Source organism: Chiloscyllium plagiosum, chromosome 2 (genome assembly GCF_004010195.1).
Source record: "Chiloscyllium plagiosum isolate BGI_BamShark_2017 chromosome 2, ASM401019v2, whole genome shotgun sequence".
NCBI lineage: Eukaryota > Metazoa > Chordata > Chondrichthyes > Orectolobiformes > Hemiscylliidae > Chiloscyllium > Chiloscyllium plagiosum.
The window spans coordinates 39,716,882-39,737,776 of NC_057711.1; the positions used below are offsets into that span (position 1 = coordinate 39,716,882).

Genomic DNA, 20,895 nt, shown 5'->3' on the forward strand with positions numbered 1-20,895 from the left:
GCAGCAATTACACAAATACAGCAATTCGACTAGTGAGTTTTGGTTTTTGAACAGATTTAGCTGAACTAAATCGTCTAACTCTGTTTCTGTAACTCAATACACTTGCTTATTTGTGAATCACATTTAGAACACAAGGTTAAATAATATGTCCTAAATTAAAATCACTTTCCCATAAGGAAGTATGTCATAATGGTGAGCCACATTTCTGAACCATAATTTTAATATTAGAACCCTATTACTGCTTTGTGCCTAAATGCCCCAAACATCCTCTTTCTAATTACATTTAGTACTTATTTCTGTTTACCTCCAGGTTACTGTGCATCTAGCTCTACAGGTGGTCCCTGATTTACGAATGCCCAACTTACCAATGTTTGTACTTACGCACATGATCCCATACATAATTTTAGAGATCGACAAATGAACATTTCCTGTACTTATAAATGGCTACTTTCAATTGTTCTGAATCGTGTTCCAACTTGCATACATATCAACTTGGAAACAGATCCAAGAACGAAACCTCTTTGCAGCACCTTGCCTCATTCCTCCCTTCTGGCTCCCTCACCCACCACCCTTCTCCCAAGACCATCTTCTGAGCATGAAGGAGCAGGTGAGCTGGTAAACAGGAGGGAGAATGAGGGCCTGAGTGCCTGAGAGGAAAGCGGTGAGCACGAGTGAGTGAGAAAGTAGAGAAACAACCTAAGATCTGTTGTGTTTCCTAGTATTTTCTGATTTTATTTCAGACTTCCAGCACCCGCAGTATTTTGCTTTTGAATAAGTTTAATTTGGTGGCCTCTGGAGGAACCATGGTTACTTGATAGATAAAAGGGTGTCACTCACCTGGTTTTATGCTAGATTAAGAAGAATGTTTCAACAGTTGAGCAAACACGAAGCCAACTTTTCTCTCAATATCTTATTTACACAATAGAATTACCAACGCATTTTTGTCAAACACAAAATCTCAATTGTAATCAAATGTAGAAAAGCAATGTTATGTAAACGTTATTTAAAACAAACTCACTAATGAGGCCACCAGAGAAAAAAATTAAAGTAAAATTTCCTATATAGTCAGCGCACTTCCTTCTATTGGAGTATATGAATATAATGCAGTTTAAAGCAAGTCTTTGGCAATTTATAAAGAGGCTAGCTGTCAGTAATAAGATTACTCACGTCTGAGAAAAGACGTCCACTTGACAGCAGGATTCAGACTGATGTCAGGAAAGTCGCTCTCACCAATAACTCCTTGTCAGCAAAAACTGAGAGCAAGTTAACACTGTCACTGCTGGACTGTCATGCAACTATAAAGATCCCAGATACCTTAACTCACAAAATGACGTATCTAATCACAACTAACCCATTATGGCAAATGAAGCATGAGTTTTATTTAAGAGATTTATTAAACCTTAGAAAAAAAACAAACAAGCCAATGAAATCAACACAAACTCTTAAGGTGTAACTTGATATAACCTGCATGCCCATTTTCCATTACTCTACCTTTGGGTTTGAGGGAATAGTGGAGGGATTCTGTAGCCATTCTTGTAGCCAATCTCCATTAGTGGGTGGCACGGTGGCACAGTGGTTAGCACTGCTGCCTCACAGTACCTGAGACCCGGGTTCAATTCCCGCCTCAGGCGACTCTCTGTGTGGAGTTTGCACGTTCTCCCCGTGTCTGCGTGGGTTTCCTCAGGGTGCTCTGGTTTCCTCTCACAATCCAAAAATGTGCAGGTCAGGTGAATTGGCCATGCTAAATTGCCCGTAGTGTTAGGTGAAGGGGTAAATGTAGAGGAATGGGTCTGGGTGGGTTGCGCTTCGACGGTTCGGTGTGGACTTGTTGGGCCAAAGGGCCTGTTTCCACACTGTAAGTAATCTTAAAAAAAATCTAAAAGGTCTTCCCTTTACTCTAAGGCTAGGTCCTTGGGTCCTAGTTCATCTACCAATGGAAACATCTTCCCAACATCTATTCTGTCCAGGCCATCCAGTATTCTGCATGTTTCAATTAGATCCCCCTCATCCTTCTGAACTCCAAGGAGTATAAACCCAGAGTCCTCAAACGTTCCTCATATGTTAAGCTTTTCATTCCTGGACCATTCTCATGAACCTCCTCTGAACATATTTCAGGACCACTACATCCTTCTTAATATGTGGGGCCCAAAACTGTGCACAATACTCCAAATGTGGTCTGATCAGAGCCTTATAGATCCTCAGAAGTACATCCCTGCTTTTATATTCAAGTCCTCTCAAAATGCCATCATTACATTTGCTTTCCTAACTACTGACTCAATCTGCAAGTTTACCTTGAGAGAATCCTAGATGCTCCTTAGACTTCTGAATTTTCTACCCTTTTAGAAAATAGTCTCTGCCTCTATTCTTGCTAACAAAATACATGACCTCACACTTTCCCACGTTGTACTCAATACAGAGCAACTTCGATTATCTGAATACCAATTATCTGAAAATCAGATTATCCGAAGGAGATCTCGAGGTCCTGATGGAAACATTACATCCAAGACGTGTTTCCAACAGTGATCGCATCTTTTGTTTACAGTGATTAAACAGGCACTGTCTCTAAATGACTGTCTGCCTATCCTCTCTCTGTCCTCACACTTTGTGTGTGTGTGTGTGTGTGCACACGTGTGTGTGTGTGTGTGCGCACGTGTGTGTGCTATTTAGAGACTTATCCCACAAAGGCAACTGCAGCAATCTTGTTGTTGGTGTCCAGTCCAGCTGCGCTGGAGAGGGGCCATGTGTGTATGGGGCTGGGAGGGGCGGGTGAGGGGCGGTATTGAACGGGGTTGGGGGCGGGGGTGTGTTGAGGGTAGGGGGTGGTGTTGGACAGGTTTGGGGCGGGGAGACGGGGCTCACGCGTTGTGTGCTTCTGCAGTCTCCCGAACAGGTAGCAGACTTTAAAAACTCCGAGCCCCAGAGGAAAGGCATTTAATCGATTAACCGAATAATCGATTATCCAAACAAAATAGTGCCCATCCATCAAGTTCAGATAATCAAGGTTTCCCTATATATATAAATACTAAACAAAAATAGAAATTGCTGGATAAGCTCAGCAGGTCTTGCAGTATCTGTGGAGGGAAATCAGGGTTAACGTTTCAGGTCAAGTCATAGAGTCATAGAGATGTACATCAAGGAAGCCGACGCTTTGGTCCAACCCGTCCATGCCGACCAGATATCCCAACCCAACCTAGTCCCACCTGCCAGCACCCGGCCCATATCCCTCCAAACCCTTCCTATTCATATACCCATCCAAATGCCTTTTAAATGTTGCAATTATACCAGCCTCCATCACTCCCTCATTCCATACACGTACCACCCTCTGCGTGAAGAAGTCCCATCCTCAACCCGAAACATTAACTCTGATTTCTCTCTACAGATTCCACCAGACCTGCTGAGCATATCCAGCAATTTCTATTTTTTGTCTCTGATATACAGCATCCGCAGTTCTTTTGGTTTTTAAAAACTAAACATTTTTTTTAAAAACGCTAGGAAAGGACATGTTGTGACATGTACACAAAATACAAAAATGTCTTCCAGCATCTACCCTTCAGTGTGAGATTCCATCTGTGCACATTACATATTTTTTAAATTCACCTGTGGGACATGGGCATTGCTGGCTGGTCAGCATTTATTACCCAACTCCAGCTGCCCTTAAGAAGGTGGTGGTGGTGAGCTGCCTTCTTTAAACATTGCGGTGTATGTGCTGTACGTTGACCCATAATGCCATTAGGGAGGGAGTTGACAGGAAAGGGCAGTGAATATTTCCAAGTCTGGATGGTAAGTGGCTTGGGAGGTGGTGGGGGGGGGGGGTGAGGGGTGATGGAAATTTTCAGGTGGTGGTGTTCCCATGCTTCTACTGCACTTGTCCTTATACAGAAGTGGTAATGGTATTGGAAGATATTGTCTAAGGGTCTGAATTTCTGCAGTGCATTTAGTAGATAGTACACAATGCTAATACTGAGCATTGGTAGTGGGGGGAATGGATGCTTGTGGAAATGATGCCAATCAAGTGGTCTGTTTTGGTGTCAAGCTTCTTGAGTGTTTTTGAAGATGCACGCTTCCAAACAAGTGAGGACTATTCCATCCCACTCATAACTTGAGCCCTGTAGATGGTGTACAGGTTTCAGGGAGTAAGGAGGTGAGTTACTTACTTCAGTATTCCTAGGCTCTGACCTGCCCTCGTAGCCACTGCATTTATATTACTGGTCCAGTTGAATTTCTGGTCAGTGGTTACCCACAGGCTGATGATAGTGGGGGTTCAGTGATGGGAACACCACTAAATGTCAAAGACAGTGGTTAGATTATACTTTTTTGAAAATGGTTAAAGCCTGGTATTTATAAGGTACAAATGTTCCTTACCAATTGTCAGCCGAAGCCAGGATATTGTCCAAAAGTTGTTGCATTTGAACATGGACTGCTTCAGTAGCTGAGGATGTGCAAATGTAGCACTGTGATCGTGCTCAGTGGGACAGACTTTGAATAGATCTAACATATCAAGTCTTGGCATCCCTGATGCACTGTGGGCCACCAACAGCAGCTGAACTATACTCCAGCACAATTTGCAACCTCATGGCTTGATATATCCCACTCAAACATTACCATCAAGCCAGTGGATCTATGGTTCAATGAAGAATGCAGGAGTGCATGCCTGGAACAGCACCATGCATGTTTATAAATGACAGGTCAACTTAGTGAAGCTACCATCAGGACTACTTGCATGCCAAACAGCATAAGCAGCATGTGATACACATAGCTAAGTGATCCCACAACCAACAGATCAGATCTAAGCTCTGCAATCCTGTCACATCCAGTCATGAATGGTGGTGGACAATTCAACAACTCACTGGTGAAGGAGGCTCCACAAATATCCCCATCCTCAATGATGGAACAGCACAACATAGCATTCTCAGCTCTCTCTGTTCGACAACATCCCCATGGCCCTATGATTAACTGCAATGGGGCCTGCTTTAGTTTGCTTTATCATCTGCAAGACCTCACATTTCTCTCAATTAAACACTCTATACCAACCCTCTGCCCATTGGTCCATCTGATCAAGATCTTGTACTCTTAGATAAACTTCACTGCCTACTATATCACCAATTTTGGTGTCATCCACAAAACCTACTAACCATGTCTCGTATATTGTCATCCAAATCATGTATATAATTGGCAAACAAAAGTGAACCCTGTACTGATCCCTGTGGAATACCTCTGGTCACAAGCCTTCAGACTGAATAACAGCCCTCTATCACCACCATCTATCTATTGCTGTCAAACCAATTTTGTATCCAATTGGTTAGCTCTCCTTGAATGCCATGTGATCTAACCATACTAACCAGCCTGCCATGTGGACAAGCAGGAGGCTGGAAGAACACAGCAAGCCAGGCTGCTTCAGGAGGTGGAGAAGTCGATGTTTCGGGTGTAACCCTTCTTCAGGTCTCGGGGGTGCCTGAGAGGAGTGGAAGGGAGATGGAGGGGCTGGGACGGGAGTCAGGGGAAGGGAAAGGAGATTATTTGAACTTGAATGCTGAGTCCTCCAGGCTGTAGGCTGTCCAGGTGGAAGATAAGGTGCTGTTCCTCCAATTTGCCATTTGATTAGTTGTGGCAATGGAGGAGGCCAAGGATGGTCATGTCAGAAAGGGGGTGGGAAGGGGAATTAAAATTGTGACTGGGAGGTTCAGGTGGCCCCTGCGGGCCTGGCTGAGATGCTCAGTGAACCATTCACTAAGTTTGAGTTTGGTTTCCCTGACATAGAGAAGAACACATTGGGAGCACCTAGGTTAGAGGAGTGGCAGGTGAACCTCTGTCTCACCTGGAAGGACTGTTTGGGGCTCTGGATGAGGTTGGAGGGTGGTGTATTGGCAGGTTTTGCATCTTTTCCAGTTGCAGGGGAAGGTACCTAGGGTTCAGGGGGGTTAGTGGGTTGGTAGCGCAAACCAAGGACTGACAAAGGGAACTGTGCTTAGTAGAAAGCAGAAAAGGGTGGAGAGGGCAAGATGTTCTTGGTAGTGGAGTCTAGTTGGAGTCGGTGGAAGTGTTTAAGGATGAGTTGTTGGATGTGGCGACTGGAGGGGTGATAGGTGAGGACAAGGGAGACTCTGTCTTTATTGCATGGGGGAGTTTAGAGCAGTGGAATGGGGAATGGAGGTGGTGCAGCAGAGGCCTATCTGGATGACAGAGGGGGACAAAGCACATAGTTCAAAATAGGTGGACATCTGGGATGCTTGGGAGTGGAATGTCGCCTCGTGCGAGCAGATGCGGTGGAGCCGGAGGAATTGGGAGAACGGGATGGAATCCTTGCAGGATAGTGGGAGGGAGAAAGTGTAGTCCAGGCATTTATGGGATTCTGTGAGTTTATAGTAAACATCCGTCTGGAAACTGTCACCAGAGATGGAAATGGAGAGGTCAAGGAAGGGGAAGGAGGTGTGAATTTGAGATGGACCAAGTGAATTTGAGGAGGGGGTGCAAGTTGTGGGTGAAGTTGATGAACTGCTTCAGTTCAGCTTTTGGGTGCAGGGCGCTGCAACAATGCAGTAATCGATGTAACAGCAAAAGACTTGGGGCACAGTGCCAGTATAAGTACAGAAGAGGGACTGTGTGATGTGGCTGACATAGAGGCAGGCATAGCTGGGGCCCACCTGGGTGCCCATGGCCACCCCCTGGATTTGGAGGAAATGGGAGGAGTTAAAGAAAAAATTATTAAGATTAGATTAGATTAGATTACTTACAGTGTGGAAACAGGCACTTCGGTCCAACAAGTCCACACCGACCCGCCGAAGTGCAACCCACCCATACCCCTACATTTACCCCTTTAACCTAACACTACGGGCAATTTAGCATGGCCAATTCACCTGACCTGCACATCTTTGGACTGTGGGAGGAAACCGGAGCAACCGGAGGAAACCCACGCAGACACGGGGAGAATGTGCAAACTCCACACAGTCAGTCGCCTGAGTCGGGAATTGAACCCGGGTCTCTGGCACTGTGAGGCAGCAGTGCTAACCACTGTGCCACCGTGCCGCCCACTGTGCCACCGTGCCGCCCAGGTCAAGGACCAGTTCAGCAAAGCAGAGGAGGGTATTGGTAGAGGGAGGCCGGATTGGTCTGTTGGAGAGGAAGAAGCTGAGGGCCTGGATCATGGTCACATGGCCTGGAGACAGCTGGAACCAGGGGCAAATTTCGAACAGCGAGCGAGTTCTCTGACTGGAGGTGAGAGGAGCAGAGTTTTGCAAACTTCTGTTTTTTTTTACATTGGATACGAAACCAAAAAATAATTTGAGCTGGTGGATTTTGCATTGGATGTAGAAGAATTGAGGTCCTTCACACATTTGGGAAAGGGAGGCCTTGAGCTGGGGGAGGGATGAGGAGAGGGAATGGAGGTGCCTCCATGTGGAACCATGTTGAAAGCCTTGCTAAAGTATCCAGTTGGCTAGCTCTCCCTGGATCCCATGTTATTTAACCTTACTAATCAGTCTACCATATGGAATCTTGTCAAACGCTTTGCTAAAACCCATTAAAACAAATCTACTGCTCTACCTTCATCTATCTTCTTCATCATCTCTTCATAAAACCTCAACCAAGTTTATGAGAAACAACTTTCCACACACAAAGCCATTCTGACTATCCCATCCAACTGCATGTGAATCCTGTCCTTCAGAATCCTCTCCAATAACTTACCAACCACTGATGTAAGGCTCACAGATCTATAATTCCCTGGATTTTCCTTCTTAAATAATGGCACAACATTAGCCAGCCTCCAGTCTTTCGGAACCTCACCCGTGGCCAACGATGATGTAAATATCTCTGTAAGGAGCCCTGAAACCTCTTCCCTATTTTCAACAATATTCTGGGATAAACCTGATCAGGTCCCAGGCATTTAGCAACCTTAATGTGGCTTAAGACCTCCAGCATCTCCTCTTCTGTAATTATGGCCTCCTTTCAATACATCATTGTTTATTTCTCCAACTTTCCAAGTTTACATGTCTTTCTCCACAGTGAATACTGATGCAAAATGTCCATTTAGTGACTCACCTAACTCTTGTGGTTCCACACACAGATGGCCTTGTTGATGTCTATGGGGCCCTGTTTTCTCCCTAGTTATTCTTTTTCCCTTAATGTACTTGTAGAATCTCTTTAGATTATCCTTAATCTTATTTGCCAAAACTATCTCATGGCCCCTTTTTGCCATCCTGATTTCCCTTTTATTTGTTCTTCATCCTCCTTCAGGGATTCACTTGATCCCAGCTGAGCACAAGAGACAAATCTGGAGCTACCCAACTAATCTTACCTACTAGTTCCATACAGCTAAGGTATGGGTCATAACTTGACACTTGACCTGGATTTTCTACTCTAAAGTTTTAGTTGTGAACAAGAACTGGATTTCCCTTTTTTCTTGAGGTCACAATAATGCAGTACTAATCCTACCCTGCCATGTTACATTTCCTTTATGATTCACCAGGTATACCTGCAACAGACCACTGATCTTACAGATGGATAGGTTGGTAAAAGTACGTGGCTCTAACATGCCTATCTGTAATCCAGGAATGCAATCCCTTAGAGATTTGAACAGGCTTGTCTCAACACCCAAGCACAATATGTCACGTTGACATTATTTACAGCAGCTTCAGAGAGGCATTTTTATGTTGTGCATAATTTTATATTATCTGTGAATTTTTATTCACATGCTGGCCATGTCTCTCCACTTACCCCATCACACTTGCTGTTGGATGTTCATGATTTTATCTTCTTCCAATTCACACTTTTCCAAACCATTTATTTCTTCTAATATTTTAAACATTTTCTAACAGTTTTTATTGATGTGTTGAAAGTTGCAATAGCTAATCTGTTTACAAATTGTGTTCCTGTACCAAATGTTGCAGCTGAAACATGAATCAATTCTTCTTGCACTCATCCATGAGAGTGAGATTTCATTTGGTTCCCCTGAACTTCATAGAGAGAAGCACTTTCATCCTCATTTACCACATCCTGGAATGTTGGATGTAGTATCCCCATTTCCAATGATCAAAAACACAGGAAAATGAGTTTACTGTTCCAGCATTTCAGGGTTATTATCCTTATCCAATTAAATAATTTTATACACATATACATTCTCATTATATGACCTAATCACAATTTCTTGCATTCTGGTTAATCCAAGATGGAGGACCTGAAAAGTTTCTGGCTGTAACAGTTGCTCCTTTTTTTGAGGTATTTTAGGTGCTGGAGGTGATTTCCTCGAATTCCAGGAGCAGCAATTACTGTTTTATATGCAACACCAGGTTATAGTCCAACAGGTTTGATTGGAAGCACACTAGCTTTCGGAGCGACGCTCCTTCATCAGGTGATTGTGCAGAGCTCGATCGTAACACAGAATTTATAGCAAAAATTTGCAGTGTGATGTAACTGAAATTATACATTGAAAAATTGATTCTGTTAAGCCTTTCGTCTGTTAGAATACAGTGATAGTTTCACTTCTTTCATGTGTAAATCACAAAACCCTTTTTTTTTAAGTTGCATTCTCGGGTTAGCTGTTAACAATGGTGATAGCTAGACAACATTGGGGAAACCGAGCAAAGGCTACGACAACGGATGAATGGGCACTGCACAACAATCAACAGACAGGAGGGTTCCCTCCCAGTTGGGGAACACTTCAGCGGTCCAGGACATTCAGCCTCGGACCTTCGGGTGACCATACTCCAAGGTGGACTTCAGGACAGGCAGCAGAGAAAAGTGGCCGAGCAGAGGCTGATACCTAAGTTCGGTACCCATAGGGAGGGCCTCAACTGGGACCTTGGGTTCATGTCACATTATTCCAGGATACAAATGCTACAGGAAGGATAGAAAGGGAGGCAAGAGAAGAGGGGGAGTGGCATTTTTGATAAGGGATAGCATTACAGTTCTGCTAAGGGAGGATATTCCTGGAAATACATCCAAGGGAGTTATTTGGGTAGAACTGAGAAATAAGAAAGGGATGATCACCTTATTGGGGTTGTATTATAGACCCCCTAATAGTCAGAGGGAAATTGAGAAAGACTTGTAAGGAGATCTCAGCCAGCTGTAAGAATAATAGGGTGGTTATGTTAGGGGATTTTAACTTTCCAAACACAGACTGGGACAGCCATAGTGTTAAGGGTTTAGATGGAGAGGAATTTGTTAAGTGAGTACAAGAAAATTTACTGATTCAGTACGTGGATTTACCAACTAGAGAAGGTGCAAAACTTGACCTAAGGCAGGGCAGGTGACTGAAGTGTCAATGGGGGAGCACTTTGGGCCAGCGACTATAATTCTATTAGATTTAAAATAATGATGGAAAAGGATAGACCAGATCTAAAAGTTGAAGTTCTAAATTGGAGAAAGGCCAATTTTGACTTTGTTAGATTAGATTAGATTCCCTACAGTGTGGAAACAGGCCCTTCGGCCCAATCAGTCTACACCGACCCTCTGAAGAGTAACCCACCCAGACCCATTTCCCTCTGACTAATGCACCTAATGCTATGGGCAATTTAGCGTGGCCTATTCACCTGTCTTACACATCTTTGGACTATGGGAGGAAACTGGAGCACCCTGAAGAAACCCACACAAACACAGGGAAAATGTGCAAACTCCACATAGACAGTCACCAGAGGCTGGAATTGAACCTGGGAACCCTGGTGCTGTGAGGCAACAGTACTATCCACTTAGCCACTGTGCCACCCTAAGAGCTTTCGAAAGCTGATTGGGAGTAGATGTTCACAGGTAAAGGGTCAGCTGGAAAATGGGAAGCCTTCAGAAATGAGATAACGAGAACCAAATGAGGGTTTGGTTAAGAAAAAGAAGGAAGCTTATGTCAGTTATAGACAGATCAAGTGAATTCTTAGAAGAGTGTAAATGAAGTAGGAGGAGACTTAAGAGGGAAGTCAGGAGGGCAAAAAGGGGACATGAGATTGCTTTGGCAAATAGAATTAAGGAGAATCCAAATGGTTTTTACAAATACATTAAAGACAAAAGGGTAACTAATTAGAGAATAGGGCCCCTCAAAGATCAGCAAGACGGCCTTTGTGTGGAGCCGCAGAAATTGGGAGAGATACTAAATGAGTATTTTGCATCAGTATTTACTGTGGAAAAGGATATGGAAGATATAAACTATAGGGAAGTAGATGGTGACATCTTGCAAAATGCCCAGATTACAGAGGAGGAATTGCTGGACGTCTTGAAACGGGTAAAGGTGGATAATTCCCCAGGACCTGATCAGGTGTACCCTAGAACTCTGTGGGAAGCTAGAGAAGTAATTGCTGGGCCTCTTGCTGAGATATTTGTATCATCGATAGTCACAGGTGAGGTGCAGGAAGACTGGAGGTTGGCAAACGTGCTGCCACTGTTTAAGAAGGGTGGTAAGGACAAGCCAGGGAACTATAGACCAGTGAGCCTGATGTCAGTGGTGGGCAAGTTGTTGGAAGGAATCCTGAGGGACAGGATGTACATGTATTTGGAAAAGCAAGGTCTGATTCGCGAAAGTCAACATGGCTTTGTGCATGGGAAATCATTTCTCACAAACTTGATTAAGTTTTCTGAGGAAGTAACAAAGAGGATTGATGAGGGCAGAGTGATAGATGTGATCTATGTGGACTTCAGTAAGGCGTTCGACAAGGTTCCCCATGTGAGACTGATTAGCAAGGTTAGATCTCTCAGAATACAGGGAGACTTAGACATTTGGATACAGAACTGGCTCAAAGGTAGAAGACAGAGGGTGGTGATGGAGGTTTGTTTTTCAGACTGGAGGCCTGTGACCTGTGGAGTGCCACAAGGATCGGTGCTGGGTCCTCTACTTTTTGTCATTTACGTAAAAGATTCGGATGCGAGTATAACAGGTACAGTTAGTAAGTTTGCAGATGACACCAAAATTGAAGGTGTTGTGGACAGCGAAGAGGGTTACCTCAGATTACAACAGGATCTTGATCAGATGGGCCAATGGGCTGAGAAGTGGCAGATGGAGTTTAATTTAGTTAAATGTGAGGTGCTGCATTTTGGGAAAGCAAATCTTAGTAGGACTTATACACTTAATGGTAAGGTCCTAAGGAGTGTTGCTTAACAAAGAGACCTTGGAGTGCAGGTTCATAGCCATTGGTTAGGCCACTGTTGGAATATTGCGTGCAATTCTGGTCTCCTTCCTATCGGAAAGTTGGTGTGAAACTTGAAAGGGTTCAGAAAAGATTTACAAGGATGTTGCCAGGGTTGGAGGATTTGAGCTACAGGGAGAGGCAGAGCAGGCTGGGGCTGTTTTCTGTGGAGCGTCGGAGGCTGAGGTGTGACCTTCTAGAGGTTTACAAAATTATATGGGACATGGATTGGGTAAATAAGCAAAGTCTTTTCACTGGGGTTGGTGAGTCCAGAACTAGAGGACATAGGCTTAGGGTGAGAGGGGAAAGATAAGAGACCTATGAGGCAACTTTTTCACACAGAGAGTGGTACGTGCATGGAATGAGCTGCCAGAGGAAGTGGTGGAGGCTGGTACAATCACAACATTTAAGAGGCATTTGGAAGCGTATATGAATAGGAAGGGTTTGGAGGAGATAGGGCGGTGCTGGCAAATGGGACTAGATTGGGTTGGGATATCTGGTCGGCATGGATGGATTGGACTGAAGGGTCTGTTTCCATGCTGTACATCTCTATGACTCTATTACATTGTTTCTTATTCCTATAACGAGGTAACTGCATTCTTGTGGTATCTCACACCCTCCTTTATACCAGCCATTGATAACATACTGAACTTAACTAGTTCTAGCAGCTTATATTTGAACTGTTTCTGAACTTCCCATTGACATTCCAGGTAGATAGAATTTTCCTACTGTAAAGGAGTTAGTTACCTTGGTGAATTGGAAAAAATTATCAATTTCACTTGCAACTTCCACCCTGTTCTCACCTTCATCTGGTCCATCTCTGACCCTTCCTGGCCCTTCTTTTATAAAGGGAAGGTCAACAACCCCCCTACCTCCCCCAACCCCCATAACTAAAACTTAAACCAGAAGAGGTTTGCCTCACTCTATAATCTGTTAAAACAAGTGTGAAAAGTTGTAGAACGTGTCTCTCACTCTCAAGCTGTTATAAGGAAAATATGTGAAAATAATCTCCCAACACTTATTTTATAGTCAACAAATACCTCTCACAGCGAACACAGTAACTGAATTATTCTGAATAAAATAAAATTCTAATGATATGCTGTTCCAATAAATACAAATTGCACTTGTATTAACCAAAATAATAAAAATATTAGAACTTAGTCTCTCAAAAGTACAACCAGGGTATATCTTCAAGAATGTTCTGTGCCTTCTCCACTGATATTCAGTTAGGAACATCTTTCTCCGTCGAATATTTGTGTGAGCTATATTAGCTAAGAGTGCCACTGTACTTTTTGTTAGTTGATGCTTATTAAGAGATCTCAGAGAAGTATCTGAGAGCCAGTGATTTTCTTTGTAGAGTTAATGGTTGTTAACTCTATCAGATGGCAGTTGCTCACATCCCGATTTGCTAATGCTTTCTTTTGTTATACCCTTGATGACTTATCAGTAATTTTACAATTGGATTGGTCCTAAGTTGTCAAAACCATCAGATTTAAATGTAATAGGTTTTGGTAGCTAAGGGCCTGGTTTTGTGAAATTGATTAACTTAATTTGAACTTGTCATCCTGATAGCAAAACTAACCTACTGCCTGGGCTACTAACCTCACAGCCTTTTTGATACAAATGTGCCAATTCAGGGGCTCTGTGCACATGCAAACTCACAGACATCCGTTTTTGAATCTCAAAGCATAAGAAAAAAAAACATCTTTTAAAGGGAGCACACAATGCTTTCTCCATTTTATAATTTTACACACACCATTTTCACAACACTTGCTCCACATAACTGTTTCCATTTCTGGGAATGGGCTGAGCACACTGCAAATCAACTGACTCCCACAGTTACCTGGAATATACATTTTCAATTTATGCTTCCCCCTGTAAAGACTCTATTCCATTTTCCCCAGTTCCTCCGTCTACATCACACCTGTTCCGATGATCCCAACTTTGACAAGGGAGTCTCCAAAATGTCCATCTTCTTCCTCAACCAAGGATTCCCCATCACCTAAGTTGACAGGGACCTCAGCCAGGTCCAACCCATCTCCCGACTTCAACCCTCACCCCCTCTCTTCCCTCCCACAACAGTGATAGGGTCCTCCTTATCCTCACCTACCATTCCACCAGCATCCACATCCACAGGATCATAAGCCACCATTTCTGTCACCAGGATGCCATCACCAGACACATATTCCCTTCCCCTCCACTGTCAGCCATCCATAGGGACTGTTCCCTCTGGGTCACTCTGGTTTACTCCTTCACTCCCAACAGCCCCCGACAGTCCCACGGCAGTTTTCCCTGCAACCACAGAAGGTGTAACTCCTGTCTATTTGCTTACTCATTCCTCAGTATCCAAGGGCCCAAACACACCTTCTAGGTGAAGAGCACTTAACTGCACTTCACTCAATCTAGTCTACTGCAACCTCTGCTCATAATATGGTCTCCACTCTATTGGGAAAATGAAGTGTAGACTGGGTGACTGCTTCACAGAACATTTACATTCTGTTCGCAGAAAAGAGCCTGAGCTTCCAGTTGCCAGCCACTTCAAGACACCACCTTATTCCCTGGTCAATATTGCAGTGGCCTTTGGGGGAACCAACCCTGAAATATATATCTATATCCTACCCCTAATGTACAGTCAAGGCCATGAAGGAACCAGCAAGTCATGCCACCTGACTGAGGTGAGCAGTTTATCATCCACATTTTTTGTTTTGGTTAATCTATTTATATAATTTGTTTTAAAATTCAGTATATTTCAGATTCAGATTCCTTAATTTGTGTGTTATTTAATCCTCCACTTTCTTATCCACAGAGTACTTCACCAGTAGCAGTAAAGTAACATCATACGCAGAATCAAAATTTCTCCAACTCTCTTCACCTGTATTTGTCTTGAGGATACTTCTTCAATATGTTCTCTGCCTTGCAGTTTTATGAATGATTGAATCATTGAATGGTAACTACTTCCAAACGCAACTACAATGCACATGGTCTCAAACAATACAGCTCTAACATTCAGCTTATGCTTCTTGCCTTTTATTTTTCCCGGGACTCCCTCATCACAAACTTGTACACCTTCTAAGACTTAGATCAGCCTTGTTTCGCATACACTAACTGTATGTGAATGGTATGTAACAATTTCACCTACTGGTTTAATCATTCAAACGCATGGGGGAATCTGTATGTCATCTGATGGGCCATTTCACTCAGTCCACAATTACATATGCTTTCATTTCTGTAACATTTTGATACAATAACCAATCACACTTCTCATTATTCTTCTTATATCCCTTTCACTAATACTACTTGCATTATTTTAGTCAGTTTCTCTAAGGATTTTGATTCAATGTCTTATTATTTAAACTATGTTTACATGCTTTTCCAAGCCACACTAATCCTTTTGTTGGGTGTACATGTCTGAGTACTGTTTTTCAGAGTACCCCAAGATAATGTTCATTATCCCCAAGGTAATATTCACTTTTGCACACTTCCATGCACTTTCTCAATTCCCAGAGCCCTTTAAATTTTCAGGTAAATATTCCATTTAAATGTTTTAGAGTACCAGGGTATGTTAGTCTTAATATAACTTGTTTAGATATGCTTGAGTGTACGCAGGCTCAATGGTTTCGAGATTCTTGACAATCACCACAGTTAATATTTCCATAATACTTCCGCAACATTGAAATGTGTTATTAATGAACGGCCGAATGGACTGAGGATGTTTCATCCAACACTTTGTTATGACATTGAAACTCTACAAACGGGTTTAGGCTTCAGTGTTTACAATTTCTAAAAAACAAACAAGTAAGTTCCATCCATTCCACATCAAGCAGAATGGGTTAATTAGTATTGATCTAGTAAGGATTCAGAAAAATTGGTTTGGGGCGTAAACTTTTGCACATAATTACATAATCTATCTCTCCTCCTGTGAGGAAAATAAATGAATTTACTTTTAAAGAAGGAAAAGCCTACCTGTTTGCTAAATTTGCCTTTACAGAAGGTTGCATTTTCAACATTTCACTTGGATATTAACAATGAGTCAATCTTATCCTCTGGAATTAAAGATTCACTCATGTGTGAAAACAATATTTGGAAAATCACTCTGGCCAAAAAATGAAATTCCAAACATGGTAATTTCTGGAAATAAAATTTGCCCAAGTCCAAACACAACACAGAACCAATTCCAAATGGTAAATTTTTGCTACGCTTTACAAACTAATCAACACTTCAGAGATATTTGTTTTACACAACATTGATAGTTTCTTAAAAGGGCATTATATTAATCATACACTGATACAAACACACAAAACACTTTCAAATCACCACACATTCCCAAAATGTAAACTAATTTCAAAGTATCCCCAAATCTCGTGCTCCATAAAATCCAAACATACACATTGTACAAGATGACATTGAAAGTATTTTGAATGACATCTTAAGACCAATGAGGAGAAAGTGAGGTCTGCAGATGCTGGAGATCAGAGATGGAAATGTGTTGCTGGAAAAGCGCAGCAGGTCAGGCAGCATCTAGGGAACAGGAGAATCGACGTTTCGGGCATTAGCCCGAAATTCCTTCCTGAAGAAGGGCTAATGCCCGAAACGTCGATTCTCCTGTTCCCTAGATGCTGCCTGACCTGCTGCGCTTTTCCAGCAACACATTTCCATCTTAAGACCAATGCATGATTACTTCCAATATTGTTTATTAATACATGTATGGGCTTGAGCAGCTTGATTTTTGTACAGAACATGATCTTCCATTGATTTGCACTGTGTTTCTTGGAATGGAAACCTTTCTTAAGCAAGCTGTACTGGTGCCAGATTGAATTGCTTCCAGTAATGCAGTCTGTGCCTCTTCTGTTTTCACAACAGATTTGGTAGTGAACTTCTCCATTTTGTGGAAAACCAGGAGGAGGAGCACAAGATGCAGTTGCTGATTGTCTTATTTGAGAATATTCCCTTATATCCTGTAGCTCGTTTGATCCCGTAGAAGTTGTCTTTTTCAGTTTTGTAATTCTACTGTGTGTTCTAATTGATGCCAAAGATGTAGAGAGTTCATTCTCTGGTACAATAGAGCAAATTTATTTTGGGTTACCATTGTTCACTGTATCAGAAGTCTGTCTAAGCCAACTTTTGTTTTGCCCTGATTGGATAGATTCCATTAGAGAACTGTGTAAGCCCTCATCTTTCTGTACAGGCTTCTGAACAATTAGTTTGAACTTCTTGATAAGCCCAAACATATTGGTATTGAAGCAATTGTGAAAAGAAAGTGAAGTTTATGACTGTGTCACAAACGTTGTTTAAGCAACCGAAGAGATAACTGACTAATCCCATGGGGCATTGGAAATCACAAAATCTTTCATGAAAGCTGACTGTATGTTACTTTGTGGAGTCTACCTGTTTGCACTGGGATGTTGCTTGTCAGTAGAAAAGCCATCCTTTATGAGTAATTGGGAAGGCTGTGATTGGGATTTAACTTCGTTGAATGAGATTGTTTGATTTGACACATCTTTAATGATTAAATTCTGATTCGAAATAGCTTTAGCCTCCTAATGTATTGTCATTTTTCAGTACTTTCTGTCTTGGAGCAGAGTGAAAACTCTGTCTTTTCTTGGTTTTTCTTTCCCCCTCTACATCTCATTTGATCTCTCTTACTTTCTCACGCTTTGGAGAACAGAGGGTCTTCCACATATTACACATAGCACTTGTAGGTATTCAGACTATCATACTCCTCTCTGTTTCTGCTTTCAATAATGCCACAAACACCTCTCTTCTGGTTATCTTTTGTTTCGCTTTAGAACCCTCCCCATCTCTAGCTTGTTGTCCTGGTTTGTCACTTGCTTGGTTGGGCCTCACTCTTCGTTTACCAGCCTCCATGTCCTCTAACAGTCTTAACAACAAAAATACCTTTCCGACTACCTGACCCTGGGCAGGGCCTATTAGAGCTAATAGGGCACCTCTCATCCAGTCTGGACCATTTCATATTAGCTGGCTCCTCATTTTGGCTGTGAAAGGTTCCTGGTCTGCACCCTGAAACTGTGGAGAATACATATCCACTGCATTCCATGCTGGAATATGTCCAGAGTATCAGGTTTTCTCTCCCTTCTCTTAAATAATTTCCCGAATCCCATCCTCGTTGTTAAATGTGTCTTGGTTCACAGGGTGTATCCAAGTGGTGCTTTTGGATTTGGTTCAATATAGTTAAGGGAAGACTTGACAACAGCAATTTGCTTAAATGTGAGTGTTCATTAAGTAATAATAATGCTAATAAGGAGAGTAATAAATGGAAAAGAAATCAGAAAAAGCAACAAGTCTCACACCCTTCTGCCCTTTGGGGACTCCTTGATCGATGAATGGTCTGGAGGCTGAGGTTCGTTCGAAGCACGGTTCGCGATCCTGATGCAAGATGAAGTCCCTCTCTCGGAATAAAACTCTCTTTTTCTTACCCCGTTTCAAAGAAACAATACAGAAACAGCTACAGAACAAAAACATGCTGCTGGTACCACCTTTGGCCTGTCCAGGAATGTTCGAGGTTACGCAGCTGTCAAATACCATCAACAATTTTAGCCTTACGGCCCATCCTACACTATCTATTTTCCGTGTAGCTGTCGAATATCATCATTAACTTTTAGCCCTTCGGCCCTTCCCATACTGGCCCATTCTATACACTACAGAAATGGCTCAGGGAATGTCGGGCCAAAGAGAAAAGAAATATGCCTTGATGACGCTAGACGTACAAGAAGAAGAATTTTTAATCATCTGTAGTATTCTGATGTGAGTGAATACACACAGGTTAGCAACTTCTTTACAGTAGGAAACTTTATCCATCTGAAGGGACAAACGGATATCTGTTCAGAAGCTCAGAAACAGTTCAGATACAAGCTACTAGAACTGATTAAGTCCAGTATGTTGTCAACGCTGGAATAAAGGAAGGTGTGCAGTTATTTCCTCATAGGAATAAGAAGTAATGTGATAATGCAGATAGACAAATTGTGATAAGGTTATATGATGAGAATGTGTATGTGTGTAGAATCATTAAATTGGAAAGGTATGAAATATCACAAGAATGCAGTTACTTCCCTGTAGGAATAAGAAGCAATGTAATAATGCAAGTAGAAGAAATTGTGACAAGGTTGTATAATGAGAATGTGCATGTGTATAGAATCATTTAATTGGATAATGATAGGAACCCTGGAATGCTGGAACAGTAAAATCATTATCTTGTGTTTTTAATCATTGGAAATGGCGATACTATATGCAACATTCCAGATGTGATAAATGAGGATGGAAGTGAGGATGAAGTTCGGGAGAATCAAATAAAATCTCAGTTTCATGGATTAGTACAAAAAGAATTGGTTAATGATTCAGCTATAATATTTGACATTGGAACACATTTTGCAAACAGATAAGCTATTGCAACTTTCAACAAATCAGCAAAAACGGTTCAGAAATAGGTTAAACTAATAGAGGAAATAAATGATTTGTGTTATAAAGATGTAGAGTACTCTGCCTTTAAGAGAGTTGAAAAGCTAGCATGGACTTAAAGAGGCATAGAGCGTACTGAAAGAAATTAAAACGTAACACTTGGTCGAAACTAATAGTCCAGCTGTGTTGCGAAGAAACCAAAACAAATTCAAATCCAGCTAATCAGTTTAAATTATGCCCAAAGATCTTTCAAAAACTTTCGTTCGTCATTGAAAAGCTGGCACACATTATTCATTCCTATAAATAAAGTCTCCAGTGTTAAAAAAAAACTGATAATTATTTGGCTTAATCAGTCGATCAAAGTTGCCAATATCTTTTTAACCAGTCAATTTTGTACCACATTGAACTTTTCAAATCATCTCAACATAATTTTCTCTACATGGAATCAGATTTGAGGAAAGATGTAATGGCACTGCAGGCAGTTCAGAGGAGGTTTACGAGATTGATCCCAGAGATAAGGGATTTGTTATATGAAGAGAGATGGAACAGTGTATATATATCTGGATTTCCAACTGGCACCACATCAACACAGGCTTAGATTAAGCAGTGACTCAGCTTATACCCTGGAATTTAGAAGAATGAGGGGAGATCAAATTGAGGTATTCAAGATGATAAAAGGTGAGGATAAAATAAACGTTGAGTGGATGCTTCCTCTTGTGAGGCATTCCAAGACGAGATGTTATAATCTTAGGATAAGGGGTAGAAAATTTAAAGCAGAGTTGAGGAGAAACTACTTCTCCCAAAGGGTTGTGAATCTATGGAATTCACTACCTCAAAGTGCAATGGATGCTGGAACAGTGAGTACATTTAAGAAGGATGTAGACAGATTTTTAATTGGTAATGGGTTGAAGGGTTATGCTGATTTTGCAATAATCAATGCACAGTCTTTGTGATCAATTTAGTTTTGGCACCATCAAAATAGGTGAGCTTTAGCTCCTATCACTTAATTCAATAATGTCAATGCCCATCATGAATTTAATGTCTTCTGTCACTTGAACTAACTTCCTTGAGATGAGTATGTAACAATGTTGTTTTATGGGTAATGCATCCAGGTGGGACTAGTTTAATCTGAGAACATAGTTGGACGAAAGGGTCTGTTTTCGTGCTGTATAACTCTATTATTCATAAACAGACATTTTTCCTGCCTGTCTGGAGAAGCAAACTCCCAAATCAGGGGACAAAGACTCAGGAGGTGGTGGGAGTCAGGCATGTGCCAGTTTAGTCAAACATTCACTGGATCATGCAGGAACCACCCCCAAATCTGGTCTCAACTTGAGGGCTCAATTACCCCCTCAATCTGTGGCTCAGATCAGAAGAGAGGTTA

At 42.0% G+C, this 20,895-nt stretch overlaps 1 protein-coding gene and 2 long non-coding RNA genes across 6 annotated transcripts in view; 1 reads left to right on the top strand and 2 right to left on the bottom strand.

The window, feature by feature from the left end:
* The window catches only part of LOC122559080, a 34,411-nt gene extending 33,125 nt beyond the window's left edge, over positions 1 to 1,286 (bottom strand). Inside the window, exon 1 of the long non-coding RNA XR_006314336.1 lies at positions 1,168 to 1,286. This is a non-coding gene — a long non-coding RNA (uncharacterized LOC122559080). The remainder of the gene's footprint in view (positions 1 to 1,167) is intronic.
* The window catches only part of LOC122559054 (xanthine dehydrogenase-like), a 360,223-nt gene that overhangs the window by 141,420 nt on the left and 197,908 nt on the right, over positions 1 to 20,895 (bottom strand). The gene's annotated exons all lie outside the window — the stretch shown is intronic.
* Positions 14,607 to 20,895, top strand: part of LOC122559084 — a 77,066-nt gene continuing 70,777 nt past the window's right edge. For all 4 annotated transcript variants that reach the window (XR_006314340.1, XR_006314339.1, XR_006314342.1 and 1 more), the window contains exons 1-2: positions 14,607 to 14,773; positions 14,905 to 15,045. This is a non-coding gene — a long non-coding RNA (uncharacterized LOC122559084). The remainder of the gene's footprint in view (positions 14,774 to 14,904; positions 15,046 to 20,895) is intronic.